At 44.5% G+C, this 18,794-nt stretch overlaps 1 protein-coding gene across 1 annotated transcript in view; it reads right to left on the bottom strand.

Annotated features, from left to right (window-relative positions):
* Window positions 1-18,794, bottom strand: part of LOC126175053 (serine/threonine-protein phosphatase rdgC) — a 1,927,531-nt gene that overhangs the window by 1,261,538 nt on the left and 647,199 nt on the right. The window lies entirely within an intron of this gene.

Here is an 18,794-nt window from a genome sequence, read left to right as displayed (position 1 = left end):
GGTCTGTTGTACACTTTCCTCCGACTAACCGGTGTTATTTTCCTTCGGGCTCTGAGCACTATGGGACTCAACATCTTAGGTCATAAGTCCCCTAGAACTTAGAACTACTTAAACCTAACTAACCTAAGGACATCACACACACCCATGCCCGAGGCAGGATTCGAACCTGCGACCGCAGCAGTGCCGCGGTTCCGGACTGCAGCGCCAGAACCGCTAGACCACCGCGGCCGGCATTTTCCTTCGGTAACGATAGCCTTACTGTAAAATTTCACTAGGCATTTGCGATCACGGTCAGTTATATCGGAATCCAGTAGCCGATTACGAATGGTAAGGTTACTTATGGATATCACTTTTGTAATGTGATCTCATAGAGGGAAGAAATTTCATCAACTCCTAGATCATGTGTATTTCATTCATAAGAACTTTGATTTTACATTGGAGCCGGAAAAGGGTGGATACCTCCCATTCTTATACGTCATGGTTCATCGTAAAACTGACAGCGCCCTGGGACAGGCAAGCCCACCCAAACGGATTGTACCTGCTCTGAAATCAACCAGCGCTTTTCTAACAAGGCATACTGCCTGAATGCATTGGATCCATGCCTTTCGTAATTTCATGATTGCGGAAAAATATTTAAGTCAGTTACTGTGTAAATTACGTCCGTAGGGGGAATCATGCGAAATTTGTAACTGGACTGAGGAATTCTTGAATGGGAAGACGTAGCATGTTATTTTGTACGAAGAGTGGTCGAAGGATGATGCTGTCAAACAGTTATAAGTATTTTACGTTAAACGTGAAATAAAGCTCAATAAACACCTAGAATTAAGATTACTAAAATAACTATTCTAACCTGCCTCAGTCTGAATCAGTGAGAATATGGAGTAGTTAAGACGCAGACATTGTATGTTGTTTTTAAGTTGCTGGATTCAGATTCTCATATGAGTATCATGACTTGGAGGAGCTGGACAAATATATGAGAACACAGCGAGAAACTCGTGCTTGACATAAATGCAGGTGCCAGTCAAGCCTGCTGTTTGCGGCGTTGTGTTTAAGTGCGAACGGCAGCGTTGCAATGACTGCAATACGTTACAAGTGTCAGTCGCGGTCATGAGAGTGTTCTGTGTACTTGTGAGTTTATAATGTCGGGGCTCAGTATATTCCAATGTGAGCAATTTATTGGCGCTCCTATTGGTGGGTGCTCCCATCCCCAAGGTAGGGAAGTCTCTGGAGTTTCAACGGGCACTGTGTCGAAGGCTTATCCTGCATACATGGAAAGTGGAAAAACATCATCGGCTAAGACACAACGCGGTGTATGCGTGACAGTAATTGTGACAGACGATCATTCAAGAGATTCGTGATGAAAAATGAGGAAATGGCAGTTGCAAACCTCGTTACAGAACCGAACTCGCGAACACTGTCAGCACCGAAACAACACAAAGGGAACTCCATAAACTGGGAACTGCAGAACTAGATGAAATTCTAGCGCGTCCCATTAAAGATGAAATTTACCGTAACAGGCAAACGTGGTGCCGAGGCCGTAAAACCTAGATTATGGAGCAGTAGAAGAAAGTCATTTGGTAGTCTGAGTCTTGTTCCACAGTATTTCCAACTTTTGGCCGAGTTAATGTCCCAACAGTGTGACATGGCAAACGTGATGATTTGGGCAATCGTATTGTGGTAGTCCAAGGGCCCCATGGCCACTGTGCAAGGCCGCTTCATTGCCAACGAATATGTGACCAGCTGGTGTATCATGTCCAACCCATGTACAATATTTGTTTAGCAGTGGTGATGTCGTATTCCAAGACAACACGGCTCCTATTTGGACAGCTCGCATCGTCCAGAACTGGTTTTGTGAGCACGAGGACAGATTGTTGCATCTCCCTTGGCCACCACTGTAACCAGATCTCAATGTTTTGAGCTTTTGTGGTCTCCTTTGGAGAGAAGGGTACGTGATCGCTATCCGTATGCATGGTCGTTACCTGAACTTGCCATTATTTTGCAGGATGAGTGGTATACGAGAGTTTCCCAGGAAGTAATGCGCCGCATTTTTTTACTTAAACAATTCTTTATTGAACAGAATGAGAATTACACACATGAAAGAACGATGATTTATCTACACACCCTATTTTTCCACGAAATCTCCATCCCGTTCTTTGGTCTTCCTCCAGCGCGAAAGAAGGGTGCGTACGCCCTTGTCCTTGTGGTGGAGCCGGTGATTCACTGTGTGAACTTTCTTTGCTGACTGACAGATGCAGCGCCAACTGCCGAGTCGTAATGCGTCTGTCCTCGCGAATGACAACAGCTCGCTGCACCATGTCAGGTGTGACAGCTGCAAATCGAGGAGCTCCACCGAACCGCCTTCTGATGAACTCACTCACCCTCCTTGCCCAGCGACTAGCTGTACTTCTGTCGACAGCAGATGCTCCCTGAGACTTTCCACAAGCGTTGGTGAATATTTCCCACAGTTTATTTCTCTGCAGTGAGAAATTCAATGACGACACGTTGCTTGTAAAGTACATCACCTACAGACGCCATTTTGAAACAGTCCTGCGCCTACGCTATCTATCGGAAGTGACGGGAACTTGGCGCGCTCACTCAGGAGACTTCACATAATACATACGTAACATTTCGCATTCGTAGCATTTTCTTCGACTGAGAAAAAAAGTGCGGTGCATTACTTTCTGGGCAACCGTCGTAAGATCCCCTTGGAAACACCAGAGAATCTATATTTATCCATCCTGAGGTGCCAGGAAGTTGTTTTGAATGCCAACAGTTTTCCTACATCTTATTAGACACGGGAATGTACTGCGTCTTTCATGTGTCAATATTTTTCTCCGCCACCTGTAGCTTTCAGGTGTTTCCCTTAATTCATTTCTGGAGAGTACCCGGGTGATTCTTTCTGAAAATCTGTTAGTCTAATTCCTCTCATACCATTCCACGCTGGACTAATAATTCACCCTCAGTAACCTTGACGTTGACAGTACACGTGGCTCTAGCTCCCTGCAGACCATCGTCTTTACAGATGAAATTTCATCGAGTTCCTTATTTCTAAGCTGTTCCCTCTTCAGAATATCAATTACACCTACGGCTATGTTATCTTATGCAGATCACTGCATATGAACGATTAAAACTGGGAAACAGTTTGCCGGCCGCTGTGGCCGAGCGGTTCTAGGCGCTTCAGTCCGGAACCGAGGGACTGCTACGGCCATAGGCTCGAATCCTGCCTCGGGCATGGATGTGTATGATGTTCTTAGGTTAGTTAGGTTTAAGTAGTTCTAAGTTCTAGGGGACTGATGACCACAGATGTTAAGTCCCATAGTGCTCAGAGCCAATTTAGGTAACAGTTTGCGTCAAAATCATGGGCGTGAAAGCTTGAGCACACACACTAAGCTAGGAAAACAGAGAGAAGGAGAGATAGAGGGAGAGGGGGAGAGAGAGAGAGAGAGAGAGAGAGAGAGCGCACTTGTTTGTGTGTGTGTCTCCGTGTGCGGGCGGCCGTGTGCGTGCGCATGCAGGATTGCTTGCGTGTGTGCCTGTATTTGAGTACCCGCGAGTGAGGTAGCATCTCATATGCCGACGCGTCATGGAGAGTTTAATATCCAGCGAGGTCCAATCTGCTCCGTCTTTATCGAGTTCACAAGTGCTTTATCTCGCCGTTATCCTTTTTTGTTATTTCCTCGAGTGCGTTTACTTAAACCAGGAAAGAACCGCGATAAGCCTCTAATAAAGTTTCTGAAAAAGTTACTAAACGTCTCAGTTCCAAGGCTAACGAAGAACTGACAGCCATAATAGTCTTCTGGCCAAGACAGGTCCCAGAACTGCCCACACCGCGGCGTGGCTCGCGAACGTAAGAAACAAGTTTCGTGGCTTTCAAAGGACCGAGTTAGCGGCGAAAAAACTTCGTAACTAAGGAGGTTAAGTTTTCAGAGCGTTTCACCCGTGGCTCTCCAGATTTCTTTTCTGCGCGCGAGAACCGTAAGGAAAGACAGCTTTGCAGATTGCGAAAATCATATTGAAGTACACCAACAACGAGTTTCTTGCAGACTTGTCACTGAATTTCATGAAATAATTAACCAAAAATAAAACTTGTACACTGCGAAAAAATGGAAAATTAAGCCAATGAAAACATTATTTCAAACGAAAGATGTTGTAGGTATGGCAGTGCTGCCTTGTAGTTGAAACGTCCCCTTAGAAAAATTATGACTGCTTAAACTGACACACAATATTTTTAGCGCAACGCAATCTGACTTTCAAAAATCCCTACAAAAGAATGGCCCTGACAAACAATAACCTATACCTTTCATGAATCACTTACCTTACAAAAATCTTCGTTACTCAAACTACTGCAATACAGCGAGCGCCACCACTGCCAGCTAAATAAAAGATTCTAACTACTGAAGGCACTAACTACTGATAGGCATAGTTAGCAAATGAAAGATTTTGATTAAGAACAAACAATATATTTACCTTAACAGTTTTCAAAAGTCATATATATATATCAGTTCATGGCATCCAGTCTTACAAATTTACTGTCTCTGATGGACACACGTCCAGATCATCCGCTCTCAAAGCTCCGCCATCTCTCTCCCCACATCCACCATTGCTGGCGGCTCACCTCCCACTGCGCAACGCTACGCGCTGTTCACAGCCAGCTGCCCAGCCTTACAATAGCGAATATTACAACAATGCCAACCAGCCAGAGACTGCTCACAGCACAGCCAGTTATTTTCATACAGAGCGCTACGTGGCGTTATCAATATAAAAACCTAAACAGCCTATTTACATAGTTCATGCGCAGATACTATGGAAAGCTATGGAGAAAAGTTGTGCAGAAAACTTGTGATAGAGAACTTACGGAACTCGTTGGTCGCAAACAATCAACATTGCTGATGAGCTATATTTCTCTGTCGAAATAACGAGAGTTTGAGAACAGTGGTACAAAACAAAAGCTAGTTTACAATGATCCTCCCCAGTGCACCAAAATTCTTTTCGCTTTGGAGTAATATCGGGCCCGTTAACTGATTCATCCGTAGCTTCTTGGTAGAACAAGATAATTATAAATGGAAATACTCGATGCTGCTTCTGTTCAACACTATTAATTTATTGAAGTTAACCGGTTTTCGGCTTAGAAGGCCATCTTAAGGATTCAACTGACAACCGTCGTCAAAGAAGCTATAATATTTGTAAACAAAACTGCAAAAATGATAATTAATTGAAAACCTCAGCTGCCGACAGGTGTTGTTGATATACCTCGATGGTGACAGCTGAAAATGTGTGCCCCGACCGGTACTCGAAACAGGGATCTCCTGCTTACATGGCAGACGCTCTCTCCATCTTTTTTTTTTTTTTGAATTAAACAAAAACAGTAACAAAAGACACAGATGAATAGCGCGACTGCAGGGACTTATCCCCTGCACGCTTCCCGCGAGACCCACATTCCCAACTGTCCACAATCTTCATACGTAGATATTTGCCCATCCATTCATTACTCTCGCACACTAAGGTGACGATTCCCGTAAGAGTTTGGGCAACCTGTGCGCATTCGCACAGACGAAGGTCAATGGCTGGGTAGCGTTCAACTACGTATATATACGAAGATAGTAACTGTTCTCGAAAGAACAGATACCATTGATGACAGTTTCAGTTAATTATCATTTATTCTAGAGAAACTGCACGGTCATCAATGGTATCTGTTCTTTCGAGAACAGTTACTATCTTCATAAAAATGCCAAAGATGTTTCTCATGAAGACTGATTCATGGTCATCCAGTAAAAAGTAATATTTGCCAATGAAGTGGTGAAGCGGTTAATAAGATAACAAGTTGAATACTAAATAAGATTTTCCATTAACGAATGACGTTCAACAAGTAATGAACCACTTTTTTTTCTCAAGCAATTTCTGTTGAAAAACGCGGAATTTGTTGTGAGACATCACGAAATATCCCCGCTGCACTTCCTATAGTTTTGTGAATTTCCAGTAGGTCGTGGCGCTATACGTACCCTTTACAATGGAGTCTGTAACGGAGATGTGTTCCAAGCAGAGAGCTGTCAATATATTTCTTTTGAAGAAAACCAGAGCATCGTAGATATTCATATCTAGGAGACATGGCAGTGTACAAAATCACGGCCGGACGGGGTAGCCGAGCGGTTCTAGGCGCTACAATCTGGAACCGCGCAACTTCTACGGTCGCAGGTTCGAATCCTGGCTCGGGCATTGATGTGTGTGATGTCCTCAGGTTAGTTAGGTTTAAGTAGTTCTAAGTTCTAGGGGACTGATGACCTCAGAAGTTAAGTCCCATAGTGCTCAGAGCCATTTGAACCATTTGAACAAAAGCACGTTGACTCGTTGGATGATACAGCTGTAGTCATCGTAACAAGTTCAAGGAAACATTCGAGAATGAGATTTTCACTCTGCAGCGGAGTGTGCGCTGATATGAAACTTCCTGGCAGATTAGAACTGTGTGCCGGACCGAGACTCGAACTCGGGACTTTTGCCTTTCGCGGGCAAGTGCTCTACCAACTGAGCTACCCAAGAACGACTCACGGCCCATCTTCACAGCTTTACTTCTGCCAGTACCTCGTCTCCTACCTTCCAAACTTTACAGAAGCTCTCCTGCGAACCTTGCAGAACTAGCACTCCTGAAAGAAAGGATATTGCAGAGACATGGCTTAGCTCTAGAGCACTTGACCGCGAAAGGCAAAGGTCCCGAGTTCGAGTCTCGGTCCGGCACAAAGTTTTAATCTGCCAGGAAGTTTCAAGGAAACATGTTCGATCTATCGCGTGCCGGCCGGCTGCACGAAGGTGTGACTCCTGAAGTGTTGGAACGTGCGGACGCTCTTATTCGAGATCATCGACGGGTCACAATCAAACGCGTCAGTGCCCAACTGGACGTCTATGTTGGTAGTGCTGACACACTCGTTCACCAGTTGGGGCACCGTACTCAAAGGTGTGGGCCTGCTGGGTTCCTCGCCGAATAACAGAAGACTATGAAGAGCAACAAAGGGCCATCTGTGTGGAATTGCTTGCGCGTTACGAGGCTGATTCTGACAATTTTTTGTCGAACATCCTCACAGGCGCTAAAACATGAGTTTATCACTTCGAAACGGAAACGAAACCGGCGGTCCATGGAGTGGCGCCACACCACCTATCCTCCGAAAAAAAGAAAAAAACTTTCAAAGCCACAACCTCAGCTGATAAAATTATAGCGACGGTCTCCTGGGACTCTGAAGGGGTAATTCTGTTTGACGTTCTCCCTCGTGGCGTATGTATCAACTCTGAAGTGTACTGTGGTACCCTCAGGCAATTGAATAAACGAGTTCAGCGTGTTCGTCGCCACAAAAGTCCGATCGAACTTCTCCATGACAACGCAAGTCCTCACACAAATCCGTGCACTCGAGAGGCGCTCACAAAACCTCGCTGGACTGTGTTTCCTCATCCATCCTAAACTTTCTGACTTCCATATGTTTGGCCCAAAGAAAGATGCACTCTGTAGGAGGCAGTATGTTCACGATGGGGCGGCTATTGATGGAACAAGGCTTTGGTTCCGACATCGACCAGTAGTCTGGTACTAGGTGAGCGTACAGAACCTCCCAGTAAGACGGCGTAAGGCTCTCGCACTGAACGGAGATAACGTTGAAAAATAGGGTTCTGTAGTCAATAGAGAGAGGTTAAAATGGCTCTGAGCACTATGAGACTCAACATCTGAGGTCATCTGTCCCCTAGAACTTAGAACTACTTAAACCTAACTAACCTAAGGACATCACACACATCCACGCCCGAGGCAGGATTCGAACCTGCGACCGTAGCAGTCGCGCGGTTCCAGACTGAAGCGCCTAGAACCGCTCGGCCTCAGCGGCCTGCCAACAAAGAAAGGAACAGTATGGTGTGTTGGAATCCTGCTTTGAGGAAAATGTGTTGCGGTACTTACTGAACTCCCCTGGTATATGTCTTTCGACTAACTTGATTGATTTCATCTTCACTCAGTTCATCAATTTATTATCGATTGCGTCCACTATGCCAAACATCAATGGCAGTCTTAAAAAGCAGATGATGCAGCTAAGCGTGTTCCATTATATGTCCTCTTCCTAACTACCAGTCCTACATTCGGCAACATTGCCGTAAAACTTGAAACGCGCGAAGCACAAAGATCACTATGACTTCAAAACCAGTAGTGAAAACCAAATTAAACAGCACAATAAAAATTTAATTAATGTCAATTTTTTGTCGAAACAATTACAAAGATTCTCGCGATTGTTCTCGATGACACATACAGCCGTTTGTGGCATAATGGCAGCAGCATCTTTGGTTATCACTTTAAAGTTTCCCAATTATGGTAACGAGAATGATATATTCTGTAATTTTGTTCATTAAAGGTATGGCTGCAGACCATGACCGTCATATGATATAAATTGTTTATGGTGTACAGCAAGCAGCAACAAACTGGTTTTAGGTTACTTTATTCAAAACGTACCGTCACCGTTCTCACATTTTTCGCAATTTATTTCAGATGGCTTTCAGGATTTCATCAAAACAAATGATACATTCGTTTGCTGTGTGTTGTCCTAGGGTAAACAGTAATTCACAACCACAAACGTCTAACAAAAATGGTTGTGCTAAAGATTTGAGTTAGAATTCAACATACACTCCTGGAAATTGAAATAAGAACACCGTGAATTCATTGTCCCGGGAAGGGGAAACTTTATTGACACATTCCTGGGGTCAGATACATCACATGATCACACTGACAGAACCACAGGCACATAGACACAGGCAACAGAGCATGCACAATGTCGGCACTATTACAGTGTATATCCACCTTTCGCAGCAATGCAGGCTGCAATTCTCCCAGGGAGACGATCGTAGAGATACTGGATGTAGTCCTGTGGAACGGCTTGCCATGCCATTTCCACCTGGCGCCTCAGTTGGACCAGCGTTCGTGCTGGACGTGCAGACCGCGTGAGACGACGCTTCATCCAGTCCCAAACATGCTCAATGGGGGACAGATCCGGAGATCTTGCTGGCCAGGGTAGTTGACTTACACCTTCTAGAGCACGTTGGGTGGCACGGGATACATGCGGACGTGCATTGTCCTGTTGGAACAGCAAGTTCCCTTGCCGGTCTAGGAATGGTAGAACGATGGGTTCGATGACGGTTTGGATGTACCGTGCACTATTCAGTGTCCCCTCGACGATCACCAGTGGTGTACGGCCAGTGTAGGAGATCGCTCCCCACACCATGATGCCGGGTGTTGGCCCTGTGTGCCTCGGTCATATGCAGTCCTGATTGTGGCGCTCACCTGCACGGCGCCAAACACGCATACGACCATCATTGGCACCAAGGCAGAAGCGACTCTCATCGCTGAAGACGACACGTCTCCATTCGTCCCTCCATTCACGCCTGTCGCGACACCACTGGAGGCGGGCTGCACGATGTTGGGGCGTGAGCGGAACACGGCCTAACGGTGTGCGGGACCGTAGCCCAGCTTCATGGAGACGGTTGCGAATGGTCCTCGCCGATACCCCAGGAGCAACAGTGTCCCTAATTTGCTGGGAAGTGGCGGTGCGGTCCCCTACGGCACTGCGTAGGATCCTACGGTCTTGGCGTGCATCCGTGCGTCGCTGCGGTCCGGTCCCAGGTCGACGGGCACGTGCACCTTCCGCCGACCACTGGCGACAACATCGATGTACTGTGGAGACCTCACGCCCCACGTGTTGAGCAATTCGGCGGTACGTCCACCCGGCCTCCCGCATGCCCACTATACGCCCTCGCTCAAAGTCCGTCAACTGCACATACGGTTCACGTCCACGCTATCGCGGCATGCTACCAGTGTTAAAGACTGCGATGGGGCTCCGTATGCCACGGCAAACTGGCTGACACTGACGACGGCGGTGCACAAATGCTGCGCAGCTAGCGCCATTCGACGGCCAACACCGCGGTTCCTGGTGTGTCCGCTGTGCCGTGCGTGTGATCATTGCTTGTACAGCCCTCTCGTAGTGTCCGGAGCAAGTATGGTGGGTCTGACACACCGGTGTCAATGTGTTCTTTTTTCCATTTCCAGGAGTGTATTTGAAAGTCAATCTGATGCAATTGTTTCTGCAATTTTCTTCCAACGAAATATTTTCTCAAAGATGTTCGTATTTTCACAATCACAAACGTTTATGTGCATTGTGAAGCACTTTCTTTTGCTCACAAAATGAATTTTAAGCGTGCACCACATATTTTGATTCATAATAAACGAAAACAAATACAGTGTACCCAGTACGTGGTTATCAAAGATGCTGCGATACAGTGATACAAATATACGGAATTTTTGGGAAAGGAAGCGTAAATTACTGTTGTGTTAAATTGAAAGAATATTTTACATTAAATGTATGGCATTAAATAAGCACAGATAACGATAAATATGTGGAAGGAGAAGATGATGAGTGTTTCACGTCCAGTCGACAACAAAGCCATTAGAGACGAAGCACATTTCGTATTAAGGAAGGATGGGAAAACAAATCGACCGTGCCCTGTCATGAACTCGATCATAACTGCAGCAGGACTTGTTCAACTGCACGTCAAACGCATGTCAGAGCGTGACGGGATATTTCTACGTAATGAATTGGCGTTAATTAATTGAGAGAGTTTGCAAGCACAAGCAACCGTGAAATATTGAAAATCAAGCAGCGTACTAAGTGTCAATAAATAGGCTTAAAAAGTAATGTGATAATTTACTACTTCTTTATAATTAAACACTTTTTCAAATGTAATTGCGCTCTCGTGGTTTTTTTTCTGTTTATCGAGCCCGATACTGATCGCAAATTTACTACAGGTGCTAACGTTCTGAATTATATGCACAGATATGTGTGCGTGCATTCATGTTGTTGTTGTTGTTGTGGTCTTCAGTCCTGAGACTGGTTTGATGCAGCTCTCCATGCTACTCTATCCTGTGCAAGGTTCTTCATCTCCCAGTACCTACTGCAACCTACATCCTTCTGAATCTGCCTAGTGTATTCATCTCTTGGTCTCCCCGAACGATTTTTACCCTCCACGCTGCCCTACAATACTAAATTGGTGATCCCTTGATGCCTCAAAACATGTCCTACCAACCGATCCCTTCTTCTGGTCAAGATGTGCCACAAACTTCTCTTCTCCCCAATCCTATTCAATACTGCCTCATTAGTTATGTGATCTACCCATCTAATCTTCTGCATTCTTCTGTAGCACCACATTTCGAAAGCTTCTATACTCTTCTTGTCCAAACTATTTATCGTCCATGTTTCACTTCCATACATGGCTACACTCCATACAAATACTTTCAGAAATGACTTACTGACACTTAAATCTATACTCGATGTTAACAAATTTCTCTTCTTCAGAAACGCTTTTCTTGCCATTGCCAGTCTACATTTTATATCCTCTCTACTTCGACCATCATCAGTTATTTTGCTCCCCAAATAGTAAAACTCCTTTACTACTTTAAGTGTCTCATTTCCTAATCTAATACCCTCAACATCACCCGAGTTAATTCGACTACATTCCAATATCCTCGTTTTGTTTTTGTTGATGTTCATCTTACATCCTCCCGTTCAACTGCTCTTCCAAGTCCTTTGCTGTGCCGGCCGAAGTGGCCGTGCGGTTAAAGGCGCTGCAGTCTGGAACCGCAAGACCGCTACGGTGGCAGGTTCGAATCCTGCCTCGGGCATGGATGTTTGTGATGTCCTTAGGTTAGTTAGGTTGAACTAGTTCTAAGTTCTAGGGGACTAATGACCTCAGCAGTTGAGTCCCATAGTGCTCAGAGCCATTTGAACCATTTTTTCCTTTGCTGTCTCTGACAGAATTACAATGTCATCTGCGAACCTCAAAGTTTTTATTTCTTCTCCATGGATTTTAATACCTATCCCGAATTTTTCTTTTGTTTCTTTTACTGCTTGCTCAATATACAGATTGAATAACATCGGGGAGAGGCTACAACCCTGTCTTACTCCCTTCCCAACCACTGCTTCCCTTTAAATGTCCCTCGACTCTTATAACTGCCATCTGGTTTCTGTACAAATTGTAAATAGCCTTTCGCTCCCTGTATTTTACCCGTGCCACCTTTAGAATTTGAAAGAGAGTATTCCAGTCAACATTGTCAAAAGCTTTCTCTAAGTCTACAAATGCTAGAAACGTAGGTTTGACTTTCCTTAATCTTTCTTCTAAGATAAGTCGTAAGGTCAGTATTGCCTCACGTCTTCCAGTATTTCTACGGAATCCAAACTGATCTTCCCCGAGGTCGGCTTCTACTAGTTTTTCCATTCGTCTGTAAAGAATTCGTGTTAGTATTTTGCAGCTGTGGGTTATGAAACTGATTGTTCGGTAATTTTCACATCTGTCAACAGCTGCTTTCTTTGGGATTGGAATTATTATATTCTCTTTGAAGTCTGAGGTTATTTCGCCTGTTTCAAACATCTGGCTCACCAGATGGTAGAGTTTTGTCAGGACTGGCTCTCCCAAGGCCGTCAGTAGTTCTAATGGAATGTTGTCTACTCCGGGGGCCTTGTTTCGACTCAGGGCTTTCAGTGCTCTGTCAAACTCTTCACGCAGTATCGTATCTCCCATTTCATCTTCATCTACATCCTCTTCCATTTCCATAATATTGTCCTCAAGTGCATCGCCCTTGTATAGACCCTCTGTATACTCCTTCCACCTTTCTGCTTTCCCTTCTTTGCTTAGAACTGGGTTTCCATCTGAGCTTTTGATGTTCATACAAGTGGTTCTCTTATCTCCAAAAGTCTCTTTAATTTTCCAGTAGGCAGTATCTATCTTACCCCTAGTGAGATACGCCTCTACATCCTTACATTTGTCCTCTAGCCATCCTTGCTTAGCCATTTTGCACTTCCTGTCTATCTCATTTTTGAGACGTTTGTATTCCTTTTTGCCTGCTTCATTTACTGCATTTTTATATTTTCTCCTTTCATCAATTAAATTCAATATTTCTTCTGTTACCCAAGGATTTCTACTAGCCCTCGACTTTTTACCTACTTGATCCTCTGCTGCCTTCACTACTTCATCCCTCAGAGCTACCCATTCTTCTTCTACTGTATTTCTTTCCCCCATTCCTGTCAATTGTTCCCTTATACTCTCCCTGAAACTCTGTACAACCTCTGGTTCTTTCAGTTTATCCAGGTCCCATCTCCTTAAGTTCCCACCTTTTTGCAGTTTCTTCCGTTTTAATCTACAGGTCATAACCAATAGATTGTGGTCAGAGTCCACACCTACCCCTGGAAATGTCTTACAGTTTAAAACCTGGTTCCTAAATCTCTGTCTTACCATTATATAATCTATCTGATACCTTTTAGTGTCTCCAGGGTTCTTCCATGTATACAACCTTCTATCATGATTCTTAAACCAAATGTTAGCTATGATTAAGTTGTGCTCTGTGCAAAATTCTACCAGGCGGCTTCCTCTTTCATTTCTTAGCCCTAATCCATATTCACCTACTACGTTTCCTTCTCTCCCTTTTCCTACACTCGAATTCCAGTTACCAATGACTATTAAATTTTCGTCTCCCTTCACTGTCTGAATAATTTCTTTTATTTAATCATACATTTCTTCAATTGGTTCGTCATCTGCAGAGCTAGTTGGCATATAAACTTGTACTACTGTAGTAGGCCACAATAATGCGTTCACTATGCTGTTTGTAGTAGCTTACCCGCATTCCTATTTTCCTATTCATTATTAAACCTACTCCTGCATTACCCCTATTTGACTTTGTGTTTATAACCCTGTAGTCACCTGACCAGAAGTCTTGTTCCTCCTGCCACCGAACTTCACTAATTCCCACTATATGTAACTTTAACCTATCCATTTCCCTTTTTAAATTTTCTAACCTACCTGCCCGATTAAGGGATCTGACATTCCACGCTCCGATCCGTAGAACGCCAGTTTTCTTTCTGCTGATAACGACATCCTCTTGAGTAGTCCCCACCCGGAGATCCGAATGGGGGGCTATTTTACCTCCGGAATATTTTACCCAAGAGGACGCCATCATCATTTAATCATACAGTACAGCTGCATGCCCTCGGGAAAAATTACGGCCGTAGTTTCCCCTTGCTTTCAGCCGTTCGCAGTACCAGCACAGCAAGGCCGTTTTGGTTATTGTTACAAGGCCAGATCAGTCAATCATCCAGACTGTTGCCCTTGCAACTACTGAAAAGGCTGCTGCCCCTCATCAGGAACCATACGTTTGTCTGGCCTCTCAACAGATACCCCTCCGTTGTGGTTGTACCTAAGGTACGGCTATCTGTATCGCTGAGGCACGCAAGCCTCCCCACCAACGGCAAGGTCCATGGTTCATGGGGGGCGTGTATTCATGAACATACATAAATAATACTTTCTCTGTTTCATACCCCATACCCGCCAGCAGACACACACACACACACACACACACACACACACACACACACACCAACCAGCCCCTCCTGTGGTAAATTCTTAAGCAGCAAAATGTAAACAACATTAAGAATTTTTCGCTCACACATACTCTTGCAAATGCCTAAAAACTGATCAAAACGAATGATTGCAGTATTAATGTAACAAAGAGATTAACTCTCAGCTTACTAAACTGTTTTTCCGCAGTGTACAAAATGATAATCTTCACGATTATTGGCGCTCTTGCTGCAAGCAGAACTACGTATTTAGAGAATGGGAGTATTAGCGTGACGATGTTCTGTTGGAATACTCTGGTAGCTTTTTATGGGATGTGAGTGTCAGGTGCACAGTGAGAGGCTGAAGAGTGTATTCAGAGACTTGCAGTATTAGATATTTTTAATAAATCAGATGTTTTTCTAAAACGCCTGGTAATGTAACAACTAAGATGATGAGGTTGTCGCTCCTTGTGGCCAAACCATCGAGAAGTGACAGGCTTGATCCTGGCCACTAGCAACACAGTCTCTGCTGTTTGAGGTTGAGGCATTCCACAGCATTCGACTTCATCGTTAAGGGAAACAAGATGTTAAGGTGAAAAAGTGGCTCCAAGACACTTCATCCGTTCCGGGAATCAGTGAAGTCGACCATTTTTGCCTCTTATCGACATTGTTACTGGGAAGATATCGGTCCCAGGGATTGCAATACTATCTACAATGTTTTAATTTCAAGTTTGAAATCGGATAACAAATGACAAAATAAATACTTTTTCGTCTGATATAATTACAAATTACCAATTTTCCGATTAATTTCCTTTACATGTAGCGTGAAACTTTTCTTCTTCCGAATTCTTATTTTTATACGTCAAGAGTGAGTTTGCGAATATCAAAATATGTGATATAAACAATATCTTTTGATTGCATTGACTTAAAAGCTTCATTTCTTTACGTCACCAAGGGATGGCAGACCTTAATATGTGACATAAATTTCAACTTAGTATGTCTACCCAAATCCCCAGAAAGAGGGTTCTGAACAGTCGGACAGATAGACAGACAGATAGATAGCAAAGTGATTCTATAAGTGTTTCGTTTTTATCGATTGATGTATGGAGCTCTAAAAATTACGTTGAACAGACCTATTTGGGGAATTAAAAATAACGATAGTGTATGTTTGGAAGGAACTAGTAACTCCGCTCATTGCGTCGTTACAAAATAATGCCGCACGGGTTAGCCGCGCGGTCTTGGCGCCTTGTCACGGATCGGGCCGCTCCCCCCCGTCGGAGGTCCGGGTCCTCCTTCGGGCATGGATGTTTATGTTGTCCTTACCGTAAGTTAGTTTAAGTTAGATTAAGTAGTGTGTAAGCCTAGGGACTGATGACCTCAGCAGTTTGGTCCCATAGGATCTTACCACCACCACAACAAAAGCATGAAACTGCTATCAAAATGTTGAACATTTCAAAGAGTTATATGTGAGTGGCTACTTACAAAATTAAAACCACCACAAAAGTTGTAATTCTTCAGAACGTCTTGGACAGGTGCGGACGACAGACTTTAGTTTGGAAAGCTCTGAATACGGGCACCATTGTTCTTTAGATTTAAGATTAATGCAGCTAACAACAAAGCTAGCAGAGTCCGAAAAACTTATAGTGTACTGTTGTTGTTGTGTTTGTTGTCTTCAGTCCGAAGACTGCTTTGATACTGCTGTCGACACCAGTCTATACTGTACAAGCGTCTTCATCTATGTATATCTTAAGTGGCACCACAGTTTTATTAAATCTTCTGTTCTCTTCGTGGCTGAACTGTTTATTGCCCACGTCTCACTTCCGTAAAAGGCTCCCCTCCAGACAAAGAGCTCCAGGATATCTTCATAACATTTAAACTTGTATTAGATATCAGTTAAGTCCTCTTGTTCAGAATGGAGAATGGAGGAGGACGAAAAACGAGGAAATGTACCTTCTGATGCAACAACCAACTATTCTACAGATGATAAAGAGCAAAAGAATACAATGGGTGGGCCATGTAGCCCGTATGCCAGATAGAATGGCCGGCCTGAGTGACCGAGCGGTTCTAGGCGCTTCAGTCTGGAACCGCGCGACCGCTACGGTCGCAGGTTCGAATCCTGCTTCGGGCATGGATGTGTGTGATGTCTTTAGGTTAGTTAGGTTTAAGTAGTTCTAAGTTCTAGGGGACTGATGACCTCAGAAGTTAAACCCCCATAGTGCTGGGAGCCCTTTTTTGAACCAAATGGAAGACAGGCAAAGATGGCACTAGAAGGGAAACCAAACACCAAACGACCCATTGGACGACCAAGGCAGCGCTGGATGGACGACTTTGCGAAGGATGTAGCAGCCCTGGGAATTGAAGACACCTGGAGGTACCGGACACAAAACAGAAAGGATTGGGGGCAGTTTGTGGAAGCAGCGCGTGGTCTGCAGGACCTGTGATCGCTGAATATCTATCTTTCTATTCTCTTTTCCAGAAATGCTTTTCCTGCTACAGCAAATCTGCCTTTAACACTGCCCAGTCACATTAACGTGTGCACCTGCGAAAAGCCTGAACAACCAACTTTCCAGGCCGAAACGAGCAGGAAGAGAGTCAGTGACGTTCTGGAGTATACCGACAGCGATTTGGGTCCTTGCTGACTCCACTGCCATGGCCAGCTGTCCTGGGTTTCTCGATTGAGGACTCAAATGGCTCTAAGTACTATGGGACTTAACATCTGAGGTCATCAGTCCCCTAGACTTATAACTACTTAAACCTAACCACCCGAATGACATCACACACATCCATGCCCGAGATAGGATACGAACCTGCGACCGTAGCAGCAGCACGGTTCCGGACTGAAGCGCCTAGAAACTCCCGGTCACAGTGGCCGGCTCTATTGAGGATCCACGGCGTGAACAGGCCGATCGAGGTGGTCCCACATATTCTCGATTGGGTTTAAATGCGGAGAGTTTGTGCTCAAGGGAATACAGTAAACTCTGGTCCTCTTCCAACCACACACATCCTCTGTGAGCTGTGTGAAACTTTGCATTGTCCAGCTGGTAGATGACATCGTGCCGAGGAAAAACAGACTGCATGTTGGGATGGGCATGGTCTCTAAGGATACATGCATATTTCGTTGATGCACTGCGCCTTGCTGAATAACGAGATCACCCAGGGGATGCCACAAACATATTCCGTAGACTATAATGCTCCCTTCATATAAATCGCTCCGTCTCCGGCCTGAGACAACGACAGCACTGTGTAAGCTCCCAACAGATAAATGCCGTGACCTCCCAATAAAAAAGTGACTAACCTCCCAATAAAAATGTGACTCATAGATATAACCTTTCAAAAGACATGTCGTAACGTAACCTTTCAATAATTAACTGACTGTGAATCTAAACTGGTAAATCTGCCCGTCAGCAGTGCTGCGTCATGGCCCTGCAAAATCATTCTGAATAAACTGAAAATTCTAACCTCAATGATGTCGCCTGATAACGCATATATACCTGCTCCTATAAGAAATTTTTCTGACACAGCCCAGTGCAATTCTGGCCACTAGCCTTTGTTATGCATGAAAAACAACAGATTTTTCTTTACGATAATCGGCATGACTATGGATAGGAGAAATTAGTAAAAACTTTAAATTCAGATCAATGACTGTCAAAAGTTATCTTTATAAGAAAGATTATTACTGAAAGATTTTTGTAAACATTTACATGCGACTTTGATATAACAATAGTGCAAAAATCAGTTGAAGCAATTAACATATGCGCGCGGCAATAAAGAACAATAATATTTTGCTTTTACATTATATTACATCGCTCAGGACCGCCATCGTGCTACACGCCCGGCCTTAGCAATTCCATAACTTGGTTGGTTGGTTTGGGGAGGGAGACCAGACAGCGAGGTCATCGGTCTCATTGGATTAGGGAAGGACGGGGAAGGAAGTCGGCCGTGCCCTTTGAAAGGAACCATCCTGGCATTTGCCTGGAGCGATTTAGGGAAATCACGGAAAACCTAAATCAGGATGGCGGGACGCGGGATTGAACCGTCGTCCTCCCGAATGCGAGTCCAGTGTCTAACAACTGCGCCACCTCGCTCGGTTATTCCATAACTCTACTGTTCTTCTCGAGCGCCGGCCGGCTTGGCCGAGCGGTCCTAGACGCTTCAGTCTGGAACCGCGCTACCGCTACGGTCGCAGGTTCAAATCCTGCCTCGGGCATGGATGTGTGTGATGTCCTTAGGTTAGTTAGGTTTAAGTAGTTCTACGTTCTAGGGGACTGATGACATCAGACGCTAAGTCCCATAGTGCTCAGAGCCATTTCTTCCCGAGCTACAAAACACCACTACTGCACTGTATTGTCCGAATTCCAGGACACAAGCGCTCTCTGTGTGCTATACAACTCGACAACTGCTCTC

This window comes from Schistocerca cancellata, chromosome 3 (assembly GCF_023864275.1).
Source record: "Schistocerca cancellata isolate TAMUIC-IGC-003103 chromosome 3, iqSchCanc2.1, whole genome shotgun sequence".
NCBI lineage: Eukaryota > Metazoa > Arthropoda > Insecta > Orthoptera > Acrididae > Schistocerca > Schistocerca cancellata.
Note: the sequence above shows the minus strand (reverse complement) of the source record. Positions and strands in the feature narration are given on the sequence as shown.